Raw genomic sequence first — 18,662 nt, forward strand, 5'->3', positions numbered from 1 at the left:
AGTACCTCTAACACTCCCCTCCTGCAGACTGACAATACTGCTACCCAAAGGTGCCTCCTATGCTCATTCATTTCTAGACTGTAAGCTCTAACGAGCAGGGCCCTCTGATCCCTCCTGTATTGTAACTGTACTGTCTGCCCTCATGTTGTAAAGCGCTGCGCAAACAGTTGGTGCTATATAAATCCGGTATAGTAATAATAATAATTCATCCAGAATGGGGGCACTCTGATAGAGGAGGTGTATTACTGGCCCTCTTGGATTTCTTTAGTAGGGCAGGGAAACTGTCTGATGAAACTGCTGTCAGCAGGACAGGAAGTGAAGGGAAATCTCCCTAGGGAAATCCCAGATAAAAGTAAACTAAACAAGAGCTTTAATCCATCCCCACTCTATCCAAAACTAGAAAAAAATAAGTTTTTAGCTCCGCAAACACTTCATAACACTTCACAACTGCCATATGGTTTAAAAGAGCACTGTGTTTACATTGTTGTTAGACAGCGCAGATCATAGGTAAAATGCACAGAGACAATCAGAGCGGCTCTGTGCCTTGTGATTGCTGTGATGGCCAAGCATAGTACTCACAAATGTAAAGAGTACTACATCCCATTTGAGAGCGCTCTCCTTCCTTTTACAACAGAGGACGATCTTACAGTGAAGGACTGACACATCCTGTGATATCGGGACACAATGCAGTACATGGCCATCGTGGGACAGCAATTTGAAAGACGGGCCCCCTAGAGCATGGGCTGGGTTGCCACTGTGACCCCTGCAAACCCTGATGCTACGCCAGTGGTATTAACACACTAAAAGGGAAGTTCCGCTTTATGTCCTCTCCCCCTCCTATTCTTTTGTAACTTTTTGGGGGGGAGGGGGGCTAGTTTTCTCAGATACCCACTCCCACTTTTGCTGAAAGAAGTTAATTATTACCCTTTGCTAGTTAAACTTTTGATCATAACATCACTGTTCCTTCCTGTGACATATACAGCCCCTCTTACTGAAGTAGCACTGAAATCTTATCGAATCATTACAAACCTCACAGAAGTAGTGATGAAGTAGTAGTTGAAGTCTTTAAATCGCACTACTTTAAATTAGAAGCAGTGTGACCGCAGGCTTAATATGGCCTTTTTTTCTGAACTGGCAAACCCCATGTTATCCTTAAAGAGACCCTGTCACAATACCATTGATTTCAACATTAAGCTTCCCATTAGGTTATATGTGCATTTAACATATTTATTCATCTTCTTTATCTTCAAATGCCTCCCTCATATAGACATTCAAAATCCTTGAGAATATTGATGGGTGCCACCATCTTGGATGTGATAACAGCAGCTCCAGCAGACTCAGAGGTGTCACTAAAAGCCTTCTCAACCCAGAGGAGCCCATAAAATAATGGTTAGGCCTCAAGAAACCACTGCTAAAATCAATTTATTGGGGTTCAAAAGGAAAAAATGACCCTTACTTTGGTGGTCATCAGGGGTGGACTGACCATTGAGCCACTCGGGCACTGCCCGAGGGCTCTGGCCCACTAGGGGGCCCCATCAGGGTTGCCAGCCTCAGTAAAACCAGGGACAGTATGTATAAATCTGTGTTTTTTTTTTTACATCTGTCTGTGTATACTGTGTGTACATGTATGTGTATACTGTGTGATTGTATACTGTGTGGCCCCATAATCTCTGATTGCCTGGGGGCCTCATAATCTCCTATTGCCCAGGGGCCCCATGAGTTATCAGTCCGCCCCTGGTGGTCATTGAGAAGAAAGCTCCCCTTCCAGACAGCGATAAAGGTCATTGGTATCATGCAGTTGGTTCTGTCAAGTGACATTGGCCCTGCAAGTATGCAGGCATGATCAGATGGGAGGTCAATCAGCCAGAGATGAAGGAACCCCTAGCAACAGCTGGAGGAATCCTGGTTGAAAATGGCTGCTCCATATGTATACCCTTTTGCTCGTCCACTGACAGTTACATATGAGGTAATGTAGGGAGTTCGGGGGGGGGGGGGGGCAGAGGAGCTGGACCAGCACAGACAGCAATTAGACACTCCCATGAGAGGAGGGAGCTGTGACATGCAAGGAAAGAGGGCTGTGCTAGGGAATTGACTATTTCAAAGTAGTCAAATTTGCTAGCATGTTAAGGGCTCGTTCACACCAGCTTCTGCATTGAAACGCAGCAGCCGGTGTCTGGCGCGATCCATCCTAGATCAGTGCAGTGACAATGTGCTGATCTCAGTACATCTCTCTATTTTTTTCTATTTAACAAACTTTGAGATGTCACGCAGACATAACTTATACATCATAACGTTCAGTTGTGGGTCATGCAGTGCGAGGCAAGGGATTGCCTTGCACTGCGCTGCACTGAAAAAATGTTCCGCGTGCAGTACTTTTTTTAGACCACCCACGATGGTGATGTGAGCTGGGCAGGTCGAGATGAGGAATAGCCACCCAATGCAGTCCCACCGCATCTGGTGTGAACCTAGCCTATGAGGCACATTGCAGATCAGCAGAAAAAAAATTGTATATGGAAAGGAAAAATGTTCCAAATAGGTCATTAAAACTTTCTGTCCTTTTACCTGAATTTTCTAGTTGGTTGCACGGACCAAAATATGACTCTAGAGGGACTCTTATCCACAACCTTTGAATTACTACATATTCTAGAAGTCCAATGCGCTATTCATTGCGCAACAGAGTCAGCTACTTACCCCCTATTGTAACCAATCACATTATTTGACCTGTTAACAGTTTATCTGCTACAGTTTAAATGCTAGGTTATTAGAACAAGGCTTGTGAGCAAGGTGTATAAAACTTCACTTTTGTTCTGTTTACTCTGCAGTGCTACAGCCTATGAAATATATTGGCCTCCTAATTCAGGCTTCATAGCCTTAATATTTTTATTACATAGTGTTTTGTCTGTTATTTGAACTGCTTATTGGATTATTCCACTAGAGCAGCCTTTCTCAGCCTCTAAACCCATGAAGAGCACTTGAAAGAACTTTTAGGTCTTGGCAGTGGCGGCCCGTCCATAGGGGGAGCTCGGGCCACACACCCCTCCCCCCAAGCTGTTGAAAAAAATAAAATAATTTGTCACTTTAAGAGTGACCGGGCGCCGGACATGCAGCGGTCTATGGGAAGCTTCCCAGCCTGCAATCAGCTGATTGCAGTCTGGGAAGCCGATTTGCTCATGTTTAGGGTGTGGTCGAGGTGCACTCAATGCGCCCGCATACACCCCCACTATTCTCTTATTTGTTAATATGCCAGATTAACTGGCTAGGATTGGCGCAGCAGGGACCGGAGGAGAGGACAGTGGGCGTGTGTTTATTTCGTCACTGACACAGTGAGTGACATGTGGGGGTGAAGTCGACTGGGACACTCGTCACTTCCAGTTTCCCGGCCACAGTGGGGGTGGATTCAGACGAGTGGAGCGGCGCAGCACACCACCACTATACCTCACAGCAAACCTCCACTACACCGCACAGCACACCTCCACTACACCGCACAGCACACCTCCACTACACCGCACAGCACACCTCCACTACACCACACAGCACAGCACACCTCCACTACACCGCACAGCACACCTCCACTACACCACACAGCACAGCACACCTCCACTACACCGCACAGCACACCTCCACTACACTGCACAGCACACCTCCACTACACTGCACAGCACAGCACACCTCCACTACACCGCACAGCACACCTCCACTACACTGCACAGCACACCTCCACTACACTGCACAGCACACCTCCACTACACTGCACAGCACACCTCCACTACACTGCACAGCACACCTCCACTACACTGCACAGCACACCTCCACTACACCACACAGCACAGCACACCTCCACTACACTGCACAGCACACCTCCACTACACCGCACAGCACACCTCCACTACACTGCACAGCACACCTCCATTACACCGCACAGCACACCTCCACTACACCGCACAGCACACCTCCACTACACCGCACAGCAAACCTCCACTACACCGCACAGCACACCTCCACTACACTGCACAGCACACCACCACTACACCGCACAGCACACCTCCACTACACCGCACAGCACACCTCCACTACACTGCACAGCACACCTCCATTACACCGCACAGCACACCTCCACTACACTGCACAGCACACCTCCATTACACCGCACAGCACACCTCCACTACACTGCACAGCACACTGTTGCATTTGATGGCACAGTGGCTGTATTTGATCGGCACGGTGGCTGCCTATGACGGGCACAGTGGCTGTATTTGATGGGCACAGTGGCTGCAGATGATGGGCACAGTGGCTGCATTTGATGGGCACAGTGGCTGCATTTGATGGGCACAGTGGCTGCATTTGATGGGCACAGTGGCTGCAATTGATGGGCATAGTGGCTGCATTTGATGGGCACAGTGGCTGGATTTGATTGGCACAGTGGCTGCATATGATGGGCACAGTGGCTGTATTTGATGGGCACAGTGGCTGCATTTGAAGGGCACAGTGGCTGCATTGACAGGCACAGTGGCTGCAATTGATGGGCACAGTGGCTGGATTTGATTGGCACAGTGGCTGCATATGATGGGCACAGTGGCTGTATTTGATGGGCACAGTGGCTGCAATTGATGGCACAGTGGCTGCAATTGATGGCACAGTGGCTGCATATAATCGGGACAGTGGCTGTATTTGATGGACACAGTGGCTGCAATTGATGGCACAGTGGCTGTATTTGATGGGCACAGCAGCTGCATATGATAGGCACAGTGGCTGTATTTGCTAGGCACAGTGGTTGTAATTGATAGCACAGTGGCTGTAATTGATGGCACAGTGGCTGTATTTGCTGGGCACAGTGGCTGTATTTGATGGGCACAGTGGCTGCATATGATGGGAACAGTGGCTGCATATGATGGCACAGTGGCTGCAATTGATGGGCAAAGTGGCTACATTTGATAGGCACAGTGAGGCTGCAATTGATGTTTTTTTAAAGTATTTTTCTGAATTTTCATACATTAGCTCCATCCTCGTTTTTTCTGCGAAACAACGAGGTAAACCAGACAATCGTTCACCTGATTTTCTTGTAGAGTGTACACAGCTTAAGAGTTCAGGGGAGAGGCAGAGGATCTGGGCTGGCACAGAAAGTAATCAGTAGATAGACAGTCAGGGTCGGTTCACACTGGGACGACTTGGGATCCGACTTGTACGCCCTCAAGTCGCCCCAAGTCGCCCCAGAAAGAGATTCACATTTAAGTGAATGGGAGCGTCTGAATAGACACTACTGAAGTCGCTCCGACTTCAGAGCGTACTCCCTGTACTACTTGGATCCGACTTGGTAGGCGACCTGTACCATAGAAATCAATGGAAGTCGCCTCCAAGTCGGATCTCTCTCTCAAAGTCAAGCGACTTTGCAGGGAAAACCCCTCCCACCCAGAGAGCTGATTGTCCTGTGATTGGCCACAGCCAAAGTCGCCTGTCCTGGAGGCGACTTGAAGTCGCGTTGTAATTTGCTAAAGTCACGCTGAAGTCGCGCCGAAGTCACGTTGAAGCCGCGTTGAAGTCGCCGTGCAAAGTCGCGTTAAAGTCGTGTTGCCCCTGTGTGAATCGAGCCTTAATCTCTGTATTTGCAGATGATACAAAGCTAAGCAGGGCAATAACTTCCGTGCAGGATGTGGAAACCTTACAAGAAGACCTAAATAGAATAATGGGGTGGGCAAATGAGGTTTAACATTGAAAAATGTAAGGTAATGCATTTGGCTGCTAAAAATATAAATTCATTTTATTTGCTAGGGGGAGAAGCTCAGGTGGAATCCAGGATGGAAAAGGACCTGGGGGTCCTAGTAGATGCCAGGTTCAGAAATGACATGCAATGTCAGGCTGCTGAAAGCAAAGCCAATAGAGTATTAGCATGCATTAAAAAGGAGATATAGTCCAGATATAAAAAGATAATTCTGCCACTCTACAAGACTCTAGTCCAACCGCATCTTGAGTATGCTGCTCAGTTCTGGACACCAGTCCTCAAGATGGATGTGCTTGAACTGGAGAGAGTTCGGAGAAGAGCAACAAAGCTTATAAAGGAACTAGAGGACCTCAGTTATGGGTGTAGCAAGGTCCCCGGCCTCTTTCAGTCTAATGAGAACCTCCAGGGCCAGAGATAGCTGACATTCTTCTGTACATGGTGGGTTGCAAGGCATAGTGGGAGTAATGCAAGTTAGATTCATGGGCGCCAGACACTTCTTGAATGCAAAGAGAGTTTTTTTCTCTTAAACAGAACTTTGGGAGAGAGGGTTAGGGCCAGGACACCCTTAGGTAGTTGCAATGTTAATTGGCAGACTCCGAGACTTCTACAGGAAGACAGCCATGCAGGTAAAGGCATCCAGCAAGACACCACATCTGCATGTGTAGGAGTGTTGTCTTCTATGGCAACAGTCTTTTATTACAAGTGTAACAGTTCCTTCACTTCCAGTACAATAACTTCTTGTAGTTCTTCAGCCCACTGAGCTCCCAGTCTCTCTCTCTCTAGACGATTCACTGCCACTGAATCCCTTGAGCTCTTCCAATCTTCACTGTAGTATCTTCCTCAAGTGCAAGCGTCACCCCCGCTTCTCTGCTGGGTGGGTCCCTAGCTTAGCACTAAAGATACTTCTCAAGCTTCACCCCACTGGCCCGATTGGTCCCTGGCTTGACACACAAGGCTGCTTTGTAAGCGTTCCCTCCGCTGGTTGGGTCCCTGGCTTGATACCCGCTGAAGTTTCCCAATTCTTCACCATCCCCGGTTGGTGAGAATACTGCTCCGGTACTTGCTTCAGCTACCCACTGTGACCCCTGGTAATAAGGTAGATGGTCCCTTAGTGGCGACAGCTTCCCCTCTACCTCCAACCACCTCAAGTTCTCCAGGCTGGCAGAACCGTCACTTCTGGTTGGACTGCAAGCCGCAATCCCAACCCTGTGCTGCTCTCTTGCTTCTGGATAGGCCCTTAGACAGCCTAGCAGCTAGATGTGCCTGGGATAGACCCAAACTCTGGCCTAGCAGCCCAGGCAGTACAACACAAGACCATCCAGACAGCCATCCAGGTGGCACAGAACCCCGATCACCTGAATCCACCCATCTCCCAGCAGGCCAAGGGATTTAAAGCGGAGGTCCACACAAATTTCTAAGTTTAGCTCCATCGCATTATTGCATTGCTTACATTGCTTTTTTTTTTAAGAGGGTATACCTGTATATCTGTGTTTTCTTTTTCATTTCCTGTCTATGACCCCTGCGGGTATGGGCGGGTATGGTTAGGTATGGACGTAATATCCGGCGCTGCACTGTCTTCTGGGAGCTCTGTGTCATTATTCCCAGGAGTCAGTGAGGATGCCCGCCGCGAATTCTCGCAAGAATTGTGTGTGTTCAGTGTTATCTTCGTTGCCATCACAACGGGGCGGGAACTTCCAACGACGCCGCCCATTGTGATGGCAACGTGGAAGTTTTGCGGCCATCCACGCCGTACAAACTGAGCATGCACGGGAACGAGCAGTGAATGCTGGTAGCTCAGCATTCACCGCATCCAGGAAGTTTATGCTTGTGGGCTTCACATGCTCACAAGCAAGATGAAACCTGCCAGCAACAGATTTTAAAACTATGTTTTTGTTACCAAACCGGACATTGGGTGATATCTGTTACCAAACATGTGAGTGTAACATTGACCATATGTAAGGGTCGAAATTGTTTAAAAAAAAAAAATGTGTATTGTCGGCAGATCTCTGCTTTAAGATAACCCCTGCCCACTGGCTGGGGTACCCCATATACTCCTAATCTGTCCTTGATTTGTCCTTGTCTTATCTAATGCCACCAGGTACCTGGCCACCCAGTGGCAGAAGAGAGAGGTGCAGCAATTCCAGACTTAAGCTGGCCACATACTTATAGATTATCTGCAGATTTTCTATGGTTAGATGGAAAAAGTGGAAGATTCCTCCATCCACACAGTTTAGTGAACATGGAGAAATCTGTTGCACTTTTTCCAACTAACCATAGAAAATCTGCAGATAATCTATAGGTGTATGGCCAGCTTAAGGGTGAACTCAATTCATCCTCAACAATTAGCCAAGGTAGCTATACCTGGCAGGTAAATTTATGAGCAACCCTGTCTAAACACCAGGGTGCCACATGGGGAAAGACTACAAGTATTGAACTTATTCTCCTTGGAGAAGAGACGCTTGAGAGGGGATATGATAGCAATGTACAAATACCTTACTGGTGACTAGGGATGAGCTTCGTGTTCGAGTCGAACCCATGTTCGACTCGAACATCGGCTGTTCGATCGTTCGCCGAATTGCGAACGTTATGGGCCGTTCGCGCTAAATTCGTGTGGCGCGTCACGGCCCATAATTCACTGCGGCATCGCAGTGCATTGCTGGCTGATGATTGGCCAAGCATGCACTATGACCCGCATGCTTGGCCAATCACAGCGCCGTCAGTAGAGAGAGCTGTAATTGGCCAAAGCCAGGGTGGCTTTGGCCAATTATGGCTCAGGGGATTTAGTACACACCCCACACTATATAAGGCCGCCTGCACGGCGGCCCTGTGTAGTGTGTGTTCCGGTGTGCTGAGAGATAAAGAGAGAGAGAGACAGTGTCATTTGATTTGAGTTAGATAGATTAGGCAGAACAGTCAGTCAGTTAGCTGCACTTACAGTGTATTGTGTATATATATGCATCCCAGGTGTTGCATATATATATATACACTGTATTCAGTTTAGCTAGATCCGTTCCTGTTATCTTCTATCTAGACTATTTACATTTAATGCAGTGCGTCCTGCTCACAGTGTTCAGCTAGATCCGTTCCTGCTATTTACATTTAGTGCAGTGCGTCCTGCTCACAGTGTTCAGCTAGATCCGTTCCTGTTATCTTCTAGACTATTTACATTTAGTGCAGTGCGTCCTGCTCACAGTGTTCAGCTAGATCCGTTCCTGCAATTTACATTTAGTGCAGTGCGTCCTGCTCACAGTGTTCAGCTAGATCCGTTCCTGCTATTTACATTTAGTGCAGTGCGTCCTGCTCACAGTGTTCAGCTAGATCCGTTCCTGCTATTTACATTTAGTGCAGTGCGTCCTGCTCACAGTGTTCAGCTAGATCCGTTCCTGTTATTTACATTTAGTGCAGTGCGTCCTGCTCACAGTGTTCAGCTAGATCCGTTCCTGCTATTTACATTTAGTGCAGTGCGTCCTGCTCACAGTGTTCAGCTAGATCCGTTCCTGCTATTTACATTTAGTGCAGTGCGTCCTGCTCACAGTGTTCAGCTAGATCCGTTCCTGCTATTTACATTTAGTGCAGTGCGTCCTGCTCACAGTGTTCAGCTAGATCCGTTCCTGTTATCTTCTAGACTATTTACATTTAGTGCAGTGCATCCTGCTCACAGTGTTCAGCTAGATCCGTTCCTGCAATTTACATTTAGTGCAGTGCGTCCTGCTCACAGTGTTCAGCTAGATCCGTTCCTGCTATTTACATTTAGTGCAGTGCGTCCTGCTCACAGTGTTCAGCTAGATCCGTTCCTGCTATTTACATTTAGTGCAGTGCGTCCTGCTCACAGTGTTCAGCTAGATCCGTTCCTGTTATTTACATTTAGTGCAGTGCGTCCTGCTCACAGTGTTCAGCTAGATCCGTTCCTGCTATTTACATTTAGTGCAGTGCGTCCTGCTCACAGTGTTCAGCTAGATCCGTTCCTGCTATTTACATTTAGTGCAGTGCGTCCTGCTCACAGTGTTCAGCTAGATCCGTTCCTGCTATTTACATTTAGTGCAGTGCGTCCTGCTCACAGTGTTCAGCTAGATCCGTTCCTGTTATCTTCCTACTGACAGGCAGGCTTGTCTGGTTACAGTATATAAAGCTACCTGAAGAAAATTACAGGTGTTCTATTTGATCCTATTAGTACCACGGTCAGGCAGCTAGACTATTTACATTTAGTACAGTGCGTCCTGCTCACAGTGTACAGCTAGATCCGTTCCTGTTATCTTCCTACTGACAGGCAGGCTTGTCTGGTTACAGTATATAAAGCTACCTGAAGAAAATTACAGGTGTTCTATTTGATCCTATTAGTACCACGGTCAGGCAGCTAGACTATTTACATTTAGTACAGTGCGTCCTGCTCACAGTGTTCAGCTAGATCCGTTCCTGTTATCTTCCTACTGACAGGCAGGCTTGTCTGGTTACAGTATATAAAGCTACTTGAAGAAAATTACAGGTGTTCTATCCCAGCTTAGTGCAGCTACAGGCCATTAGTATGTCTGGAAGGCCAAGAAGGAGAGGCAGACAGTCACAAGCCAATAAGAGAGGGCAAGCAGGCTCTGTGTCTAGTGCTGGTCGTGGAGACGGTGCATCCTCATCAGCACGTGGCCATGGGACACGCTTGGCCTTTTTTTCGGCAGCTGGCCGTGTTGAGCCGCAACATGCGGAAGACTTGGTCGAGTGGATGACCAAGCCGTCCTCATCCTCCTCATCCTCTCTCACCCATGCCCAGGGTGCTTTGTCTGGCAAAGCAGCGGCCTCTTCCCTCAGCTCAATGTCATCAGTGACTCCTTCCCTAGCTCCACCATGTCCTCATGAGGATTCCCTCGAACTGTTTGACCACAGTGTTGGGTACATGCTCCAGGAGGATGCCCAGCGTTTGGAAGGCTCTGATGACGATACTGAGCTCGATGAAGGCAGTAACATGAGCACGGACAGAGGGGGTGCCCAAGAAGGACAGCAATCTGGCAGTCATGCTCCCCCTGCTGCAGCATACTGCCAGGTTTGCTCCAGTGATGAGGAGGGAGGGGATGATGAGGTCACTGACTCAACGTGGGTGCCTGATAGGAGAGAGGAGGAGGAGGAGGAGGAGGAGGAGGCGGCGGCACATCACCAACGAGGCAGGATGCCCTCCAGGGGCCAGCCTAAGGGCAGCACATTGACTGCATCACACCCCAAAGCTCCACATGTGCAGGGCGCTGCAGTCTCTGCGCGTTATTCAAAAAGTTCTTTGGTGTGGGCCTTTTTTGAGACGAGTGCATCAGATCGCACCGCTGCTATTTGCAACATATGTCTCAAGCGTATCTCGCGTGGCCAAAACATCTCCCGCTTGGGTACCACATGCTTGACCAGACATATGTTGACCTGCCATGCAGTTCGTTGGCAAGCGTATCTAAAAGACCCACACCAAAGAACAAAGAGGATCTCTCCTTGCTCCTCATCAGCTGAGATTTCCAACCCCACTAGACCTTCAGTCCTCTCTGAGACCTGCAGTGAGAGGAATGAAGGTGTAGAATTAGGTGTGTCACAGCCAAGTACTTGTGGGCAATCTGCTTTTGGTACACCGACGTCAGATTGTACCAGGCAAATTTCCCTGCCCCAGCTGCTGCACCGCCGAAAGAAGTTTGCTCCCAGCCATCCACATGCCCAGCGGTTGAATGCTAGCTTGGCAAAATTGCTAGCACTTCAACTGCTGCCTTTTCAGTTGGTAGACTCTGCCCCCTTCCGTGAGTTTGTGGAATGTGCGGTTCCTCAGTGGCAGGTACCCAAACGCCACTTTTTCTCACGGAAGGCGATTCCGGCTCTCTACCGGCATGTGGAAGGCAATGTCCATGCCTCGCTGGACAGGGCGGTCAGCGGTAAGGTGCATATTACCGCTGACTCATGGTCCAGCAGGCATGGACAGGGACGTTACCTAAGTTTCACGGCGCATTGGGTGACTCTGCTGGCAGCTGGGAAGGATGCAGGACAAGGTGCAGTAGTGTTGGAGGTTGTTCCGCCACCACGCCTCCAAAATGCTGATTGTGACACACCTCTCTCCTCCACCCCCTCCTCTTCTTCTTCCTCTATGGCCTCTTCCTCGGAACCAGCGGTGCTCCGTAGGCGTTCAAGGGGCTACGCAAGTACGCAGGCCAAAAGATGCCATGCGGTGCTTGAGCTGGTGTGCTTGGGGGACAGGAGCCACACTGGGGCAGAGGTTTTGTCAGCTCTGCAGGGGCAGGTTCAGAGGTGGTTGACGCCACGCCAACTTAAGGCAGGAATGGTGGTTTGCGACAATGGCACCAACCTCCTCTCTGCCCTCCGACAGGGACAAATGACCCATGTGCCCTGTTTGGCTCACGTCCTTAACTTGGTGGTGCAGCGGTTCTTGGGCAGGTACCCGGGCTTACAGGATGTCCTGAGGCAGGCCAGGAAAGTCTGTGTGCATTTCCGCCGGTCATATAATGCCAGTGCTCGGCTGACGGACCTCCAAAAGGAGTTTAACCTGCCCAAGAACCGCCTAATCTGTGACATGCCCACCAGGTGGAACTCAACGTTGGCCATGCTGCAGCGGCTGCACACGCAGCAGAGGGCCATCAATGAGTACCTGTGCGACTATGGCACCAGGACAGGGTCAGGGGAGCTTGGTTTTTTTTCCCCACGCCAGTGGGCCATGATCAGGGATGCATGCACTGTCCTGTCACCATTCGAGGAGGCCACGAGGATGGTGAGCAGTGACAGTGCATGCATCAGTGACACTGTCCCCCTTGTCCACCTGTTGGAGCACACGCTGCGTGGAATAATGGACAGGGCACTTGAGGCAGAACAGAGGCAGGAAGAGGAGGACTTCCTTAGCTCTCAAGGCCCCCTTTATCCAGACAGTGTTCCTGCGTGCCCGCCGATCACACAGGAAGAGGACGAGGAGGAAGAGGAGGAGGAGGAAGATTGTGTCAGTATGGAGGTGGAGCCTGGCACTCAGCATCAGCAGCAGTCTTTAAGGGATCAGTCCCAAGAAACACATGGACTTGTACGTGGCTGGGAGGAGGTGGCTGCGGACCATGTCGTTCTTAGTGACCCAGAGGACTCCGGACCGAATGCCTCAGCAAACCTACGCTGCATGGCCTCCCTGATCCTGCAAAGCCTGCGTAAGGATCCTCGTATTCGTGGTATCAAGGAGAAGGACCAATACTGGCTGGCAACCCTCCTTGATCCACGTTACAAGGGTAAGGTTGCGGACCTTATCTTGCCATCGCAGAGGGAGCAGAGGATGAAACATCTTCGGGAGGCCTTGCAGAAAGGTCTGTGCAACGCGTTCCCAGAGACTGGGAGGTTACAAACTCCTGTTTCTGGACAACGTGTTGCTGAGGCTTCGGTCAGTCAAAGAAGGAGCGGTGGAGAAGGTGGCCGTCTGACCGATGCGTTCAGACAATTTTTTGGTCCGCAGCCCCAAGGTATGATCGGTTCCAGCAACCATCGCCAGCGTCTGTTTTATATGGTGCAGGAATACCTAGGGGCAAGATCAGACTTGGACACCTTTCCCACCGAAAATCCTCTGGGTTACTGGGTCTTGAGGATGGATCACTGGCCAGAGCTTGCACAGTATGCAATTGAGCTACTGGCCTGTCCTGCATCCAGCGTTCTTTCGGAACGCACATTCAGTGCTGCTGGAGGCGTGGTAACCGATCACAGGGTGCGTCTGTCCACCGACTCGGTCGATCGGCTGACCTTCATAAAAATGAATGAGTCTTGGATCACCACCAGCTACCAAGCACCTGATGCTGATGTAACCGAATAATTTTTTTTGAAATCTCAGATCCCTTCAAAGACTGCCTATGCTGATGCTGAGTGACTATCCCTGAGTAATTATCCTCTTCCTCCTCAATCATCACGCTGATAGCTTGTAAGAACATTTTTGGTTCTGGGCGCCACCACCAGTGCCTAAGGCACAATTTTTCAGCCCCTGTTTAACAGGGGCGTGTAATTACAATTTTTGATGTAATACTTTGCAGCAGGGCTCGTTCCTGCATTCCAACTAGAGTGTCTGTGAGGGGTTGCAGTGTTGTGGCACCAGCACCAGTGCCTAAGGCCCAATTTTTCTGCCCCTGTCTAACAGGGGCGTGTAATTACAATTTTTGATGCAATACTTTGCAGCAGGGCTCGTTCCTGCGTTCCAACTAGAGTGTCTGTGAGGGGTTGCAGTGTTGTGGCACCAGCACCAGTGCCTAAGGCCCAATTTTTCTGCCCCTGTCTAACAGGGGCGTGTAATTACAATTTTTGAAGCAATACTTTGCAGCAGGGCTCGTTCCTGCGTTCCAACTAGAGTGTCTGTGAGGGGTTGCAGTGTTGTGGCACCAGCACCAGTGCCTAAGGCCCAATTTTTCTGCCCCTGTCTAACAGGGGCGTGTAATTACAATTTTTGAAGCAATACTTTGCAGCAGGGCTCATTCCTGCGTTCCAACTAGAGTGTCTGTGAGGGGTTGCAGTGTTGTGGCACCAGCACCAGTGCCTAAGGCCTAATTTTTCAGCTCCTGTTCAACAGGGGCATGTAATTACAATTCTTGATCTAATATTTCACAGCAGGGCCCTGTGAGGGCTTACAGTGTTGTGGCCACAGCAATACCTAAGGCCCAAATTTCTGCTGAGTATATAGGGCAGGACCCTACTTTCAAACATCTAACTTACAAATGACTCCTACTTGCAAACGGAAGGAGACAACAGGAAGTGAGATGAAATCTACCCCTAGGAAGGGAAATTCTCTCCTGTAAGAGTTAATATGGGAAAACAATTTCTCCTTTCCACTGATGCTTTCCAATCCTTGTTCCACAAAAAAACCCAAATTTTCAAAAAACATTTTTCATTGGGACAAAAAAGTGAGGTGAAATCTTCTGAAGAGGAGGAAAGACAGCAAAACAAATGTCACAGGGGTGATAACCCTTCCCTATGTTTTCCAAAAAGCTTAGAAAAGATTTTTTGGCTGGAGCTAAACACGTTAAAAATGTTCAAAATTACAAACAGATTCTACTTAACAACAAACCTACAGTCCCTGTCTTGTTTGCACTGCTGTTCAGAGTATATAGGGCCTGGTGGCCCCACACCTTTCCTTATTTTAATTTGGGTGCGGGGTTCCCCTTAATATCCATACAAGACCCAAAGGGCCTGGTAATGGACTGGGGGGTACCCATGCCGTTTGTCTCACTGATTTTCATCCATATTGCCATGACCCGACATGACATTAAACCCGCAAGCAGTTTAAAATGAGATTTTTTCCTTTAAAAATGACATTTGGTGCAGGGACTGTTCTAAACATGGGAAACACGCGTCACTTTACAGGCATACTATAGACACCCCCCAGGTACGATATTTAAAGGAATATTTCACTTTTTTTTTTTACTTTAAGCATCATTAAAATCACTGCTCCCGAAAAAACGGCCGTTTTTAAAAGTTTTTTTTGCATTGATACATGTCCCCTGGGGTAGGACCCGGGTCCCCAAACCCTTTTTAGGACAATACCATGCAAATTAGCCTTTAAAATGAGCACTTTTGATTTCGAACGTTCGAGTCCCATAGACGTCAATGGGGTTCTAACGTTCGTGCGAACTTTCGGTCCGTTCGCGGGTTCTGGTGCGAACCGAACCGGGGGGTGTTCGGCTCATCCCTACTGGTGACCATAGCATAGGGAATAAACTTTTCATTGGGAGGGATTTTAACCACTTGCTTACTGGGCACTTAAACCCCCCTCCTGCCCAGACCAATTTTCAGCTTTTAGTGCTGTCGCACTTTGAATGACAATTGCGCGGTCATACAACACTGTACCCAAATGACATTTTTATCATTTTTTTCCCACAAATAGAGCTTTCTTTTGGTGGTATTTAATCACAGCTGGGAAACAATCAAAAAAATTGAGAATTTTGAAAAAAAAAAAATCATGTTTCATAGTTTGTTATAAAATTTTGCAAACAGGTAATTTTTCTCCTTCATTGATATGCGCTGATGAGGCGGCACTGGTGGGCACTGATAGGCTGCACTGATGGGCACGGATAGGCACAGTTAAGGCAGCACTGATAGGCAGCACTGATAGGCACAGTTAAGGCGGCACTGATAGGCACAGTTAAGGCGGCACTGATGGCCACTGATGGGCGCTGATCGGTGGCACTGATGGGTGGCACGGATAGGTGGCACTGATAGGTACCACTGATGGGGGGCACTGATGGGCGGCACTGATGGGCACTTATGGGCACTGGTAGGTGACACTGATGGGCACTGATAGGTGGCACTGATGTGCAGCACTGTTGTTGCACTGATGTGGGTGCTGATGGGTGGCACTGTGGGCGCTGATGGGTGGCATTGATGGGTGGCACTGTGGGCACTAATGGATGGCACTGATGGATGGCACTGTGGGCACTGATGGGTGACGCTGGTGGGCACTGGTAGGCGGCACTGCTGCCTATTGCTGTTGGGGCAGATGATCGCCGTGATCGGGACTGATGTCCCTCTCACGGCCGCCGGTGATCGGGTTTTTTTTTCCTCCTCATGCTGTCAGCGCGAGGAGGAAAAATAGACAATTACCGGCTCTGTTTACATCACATGATCAGCTGTCATTGGCTGACAGCTGATCATGTGGTAAGGGGTCGGGACCAACCCCTTACTCTGATCTGTGACGAGTGCATGGGACGACGTCAATAGAGGTCGTTCCGGTAATGTAGATCCGCGCTGTTGGCGTCATTTGGCAATGGCCCGGATCTGAAGTGGTTAAAAAGACAAATGGCCATTCACTTAAATTGGAGGAGAAGCGTTTTAACCGTAAACTGCGTAGAGGGTTCTTTACTGTCAGCGCGGTAAGGATGTGGAATTCTCTTCCACAAGCAGTGGTATCAGCAGGGGGTGTTGATAGTTTAAAAAAACTATTAGATGGCATTTTAATGATCACAACATACAGGGATATACGACTTACTACTGACATACACACATACACACACACAGATTGAACTGGATGGACTGGTGTCTTTTTTCAACCTTACCAACTATGAGTAATTAGACACTGCTAGGAAAAGACCTATGGCATGCAAGGAGAGAGGGGCTGTGCTAGAGAATTGACTATTCTGAAGTAATTAAATTTGTTAGCAAGTTAAGAGCAACTCAATAGACAATGTACACTACTGTGTGCAAAAGTTTTAGGCAGGTGTGAAAAATGCCGTAAATTAAGAACGCTTTCAGGAAAAGAGATATCAATAGTTTATTTTTCTCAGTTAACAAAATGGAAAGTAATGAACAGAAGAGAGATCCAAATCAAATCACTATTTGATGTGACCACCCAGGGGCATAACTTGAATCTTCAGGGCCCCGGTGCAAGAAATCATGATGGGCCCCCCTGACACCCCCCCCCCCCCCCCATTTCCATCTGACCCCCGGGCTTCCAATTTTGGGAGGGTGTCCATTGATATCCTCCCAGAACGCTGCCTACAGTATGCCCCCTGGTACGTATATAAAGCGCGTGTGCCTGTGTAAGGAAAGGAGAAGCGTTAACTGCCAAGAATGTCAGTAAATTGTTTACACTGATAATCAGTGCTGCCTATCAGTACCACCTATCAGTGCTCATTAATGCCACCTATTAGTGTCCATCAATTAGTGATGCATTTCAGTGCCGCCTATCATTGCTCATCAGTGCTGCCTATCAGTACCACATATTAGTGCCCACAAATGCTGCCTATCAGTGCTGCCTATCAGTGTGCATCAAAACCGCCTATCAGTGCTGCATTTCAGTGCCACCTATCAGTGCTCATCAATACTGCCTATCGGTGCCCATCAATTCTGCCTATCAGTGCCCATCAATGCTGCCTACCAGTGACCAGCGCCACCTATCAGCGTCCATTAGTGCCACCTATCAGTGCTGCTTATCAGTGCTCAATGCCCATCAGTGACACCTATCAGTGCTCATCAATTCCCACCTATCAGTGCCACCTATCAGGGCTCAATGACTATCAGTGCCACCTATCAGTGTCCATTCATTCCGCCTATCAGTGCAGCATATGAGTGCTGCCTATCAGCGCCTATCAATGCGACCTATCAATGCTCAATGACTATCAGTGCCACCTATCAGTGCCCATTCATTCTGCCTATCAGTGCAGCATATGAGTGCTGCCTATAAGTGCTCATTAATGTACAGGCGGCTCAGCAGTGTCTATGAAAGGGTTACAGGCGGCTCAGCAGTGTCTATGGAAGGGTTACAGGCGGCTCAGCAGTGTATATGAAAGGGTTACAGGCGGCTCAGCAGTGTCTATGGAAGGGTTACAGGCGGCTCAGCAGTGTCTATGGAAGGGTTACAGGCGGTTAAGCAGTGTCTATGGAAGGGTTACAGGCGGCTCAGCAGTGTCTATGGAAGGGTTACAGGCGGCTCAGCAGTGTCTATGGAAGGGTTACAGGCGGCTCAGCAGTGTCTATGGAAGGGTTACAGGCGGCTCAGCAGTGTCTATGAAAGGGTTACAGGCGGCTCAGCAGTGTCTATGAAAGGGTTACAGGCGGCTCAGCAGTGTCTATGGAAGGGTTACAGGCGGCTCAGCAGTGTCTATGGAAGGGTTACAGGCGGCTCAGCAGTGTCTATGGAAGGGTTACAGGCGGCTCAGTAGTGTCTATGGAAGGGTTACAGGCGGCTCAGTAGTGTCTATGGAAGGGTTACAGGCGGCTCAGTAGTGTCTATGGAAGGGTTACAGGCGGCTCAGCAGTGTCTATGGAAGGGTTACAGGCGGCTCAGTAGTGTCTATGGAAGGGTTACAGGCGGCTCAGCAGTGTGCAGGAAACATGACACTGTGTGGAAGGATATCAGGCTTGTGTGTTATTTATTCATCCAGAGAGACATATGGTGACTGACCCCATAAGGAGACATAAAGAGCTCCATCATCTCTGGATTTCGGCAAATCCTTAACCCTCACCCCATTATTTCTGT

Source organism: Aquarana catesbeiana, linkage group LG04 (assembly GCF_042186555.1).
Source record: "Aquarana catesbeiana isolate 2022-GZ linkage group LG04, ASM4218655v1, whole genome shotgun sequence".
Classification (NCBI taxonomy): domain Eukaryota; kingdom Metazoa; phylum Chordata; class Amphibia; order Anura; family Ranidae; genus Aquarana; species Aquarana catesbeiana.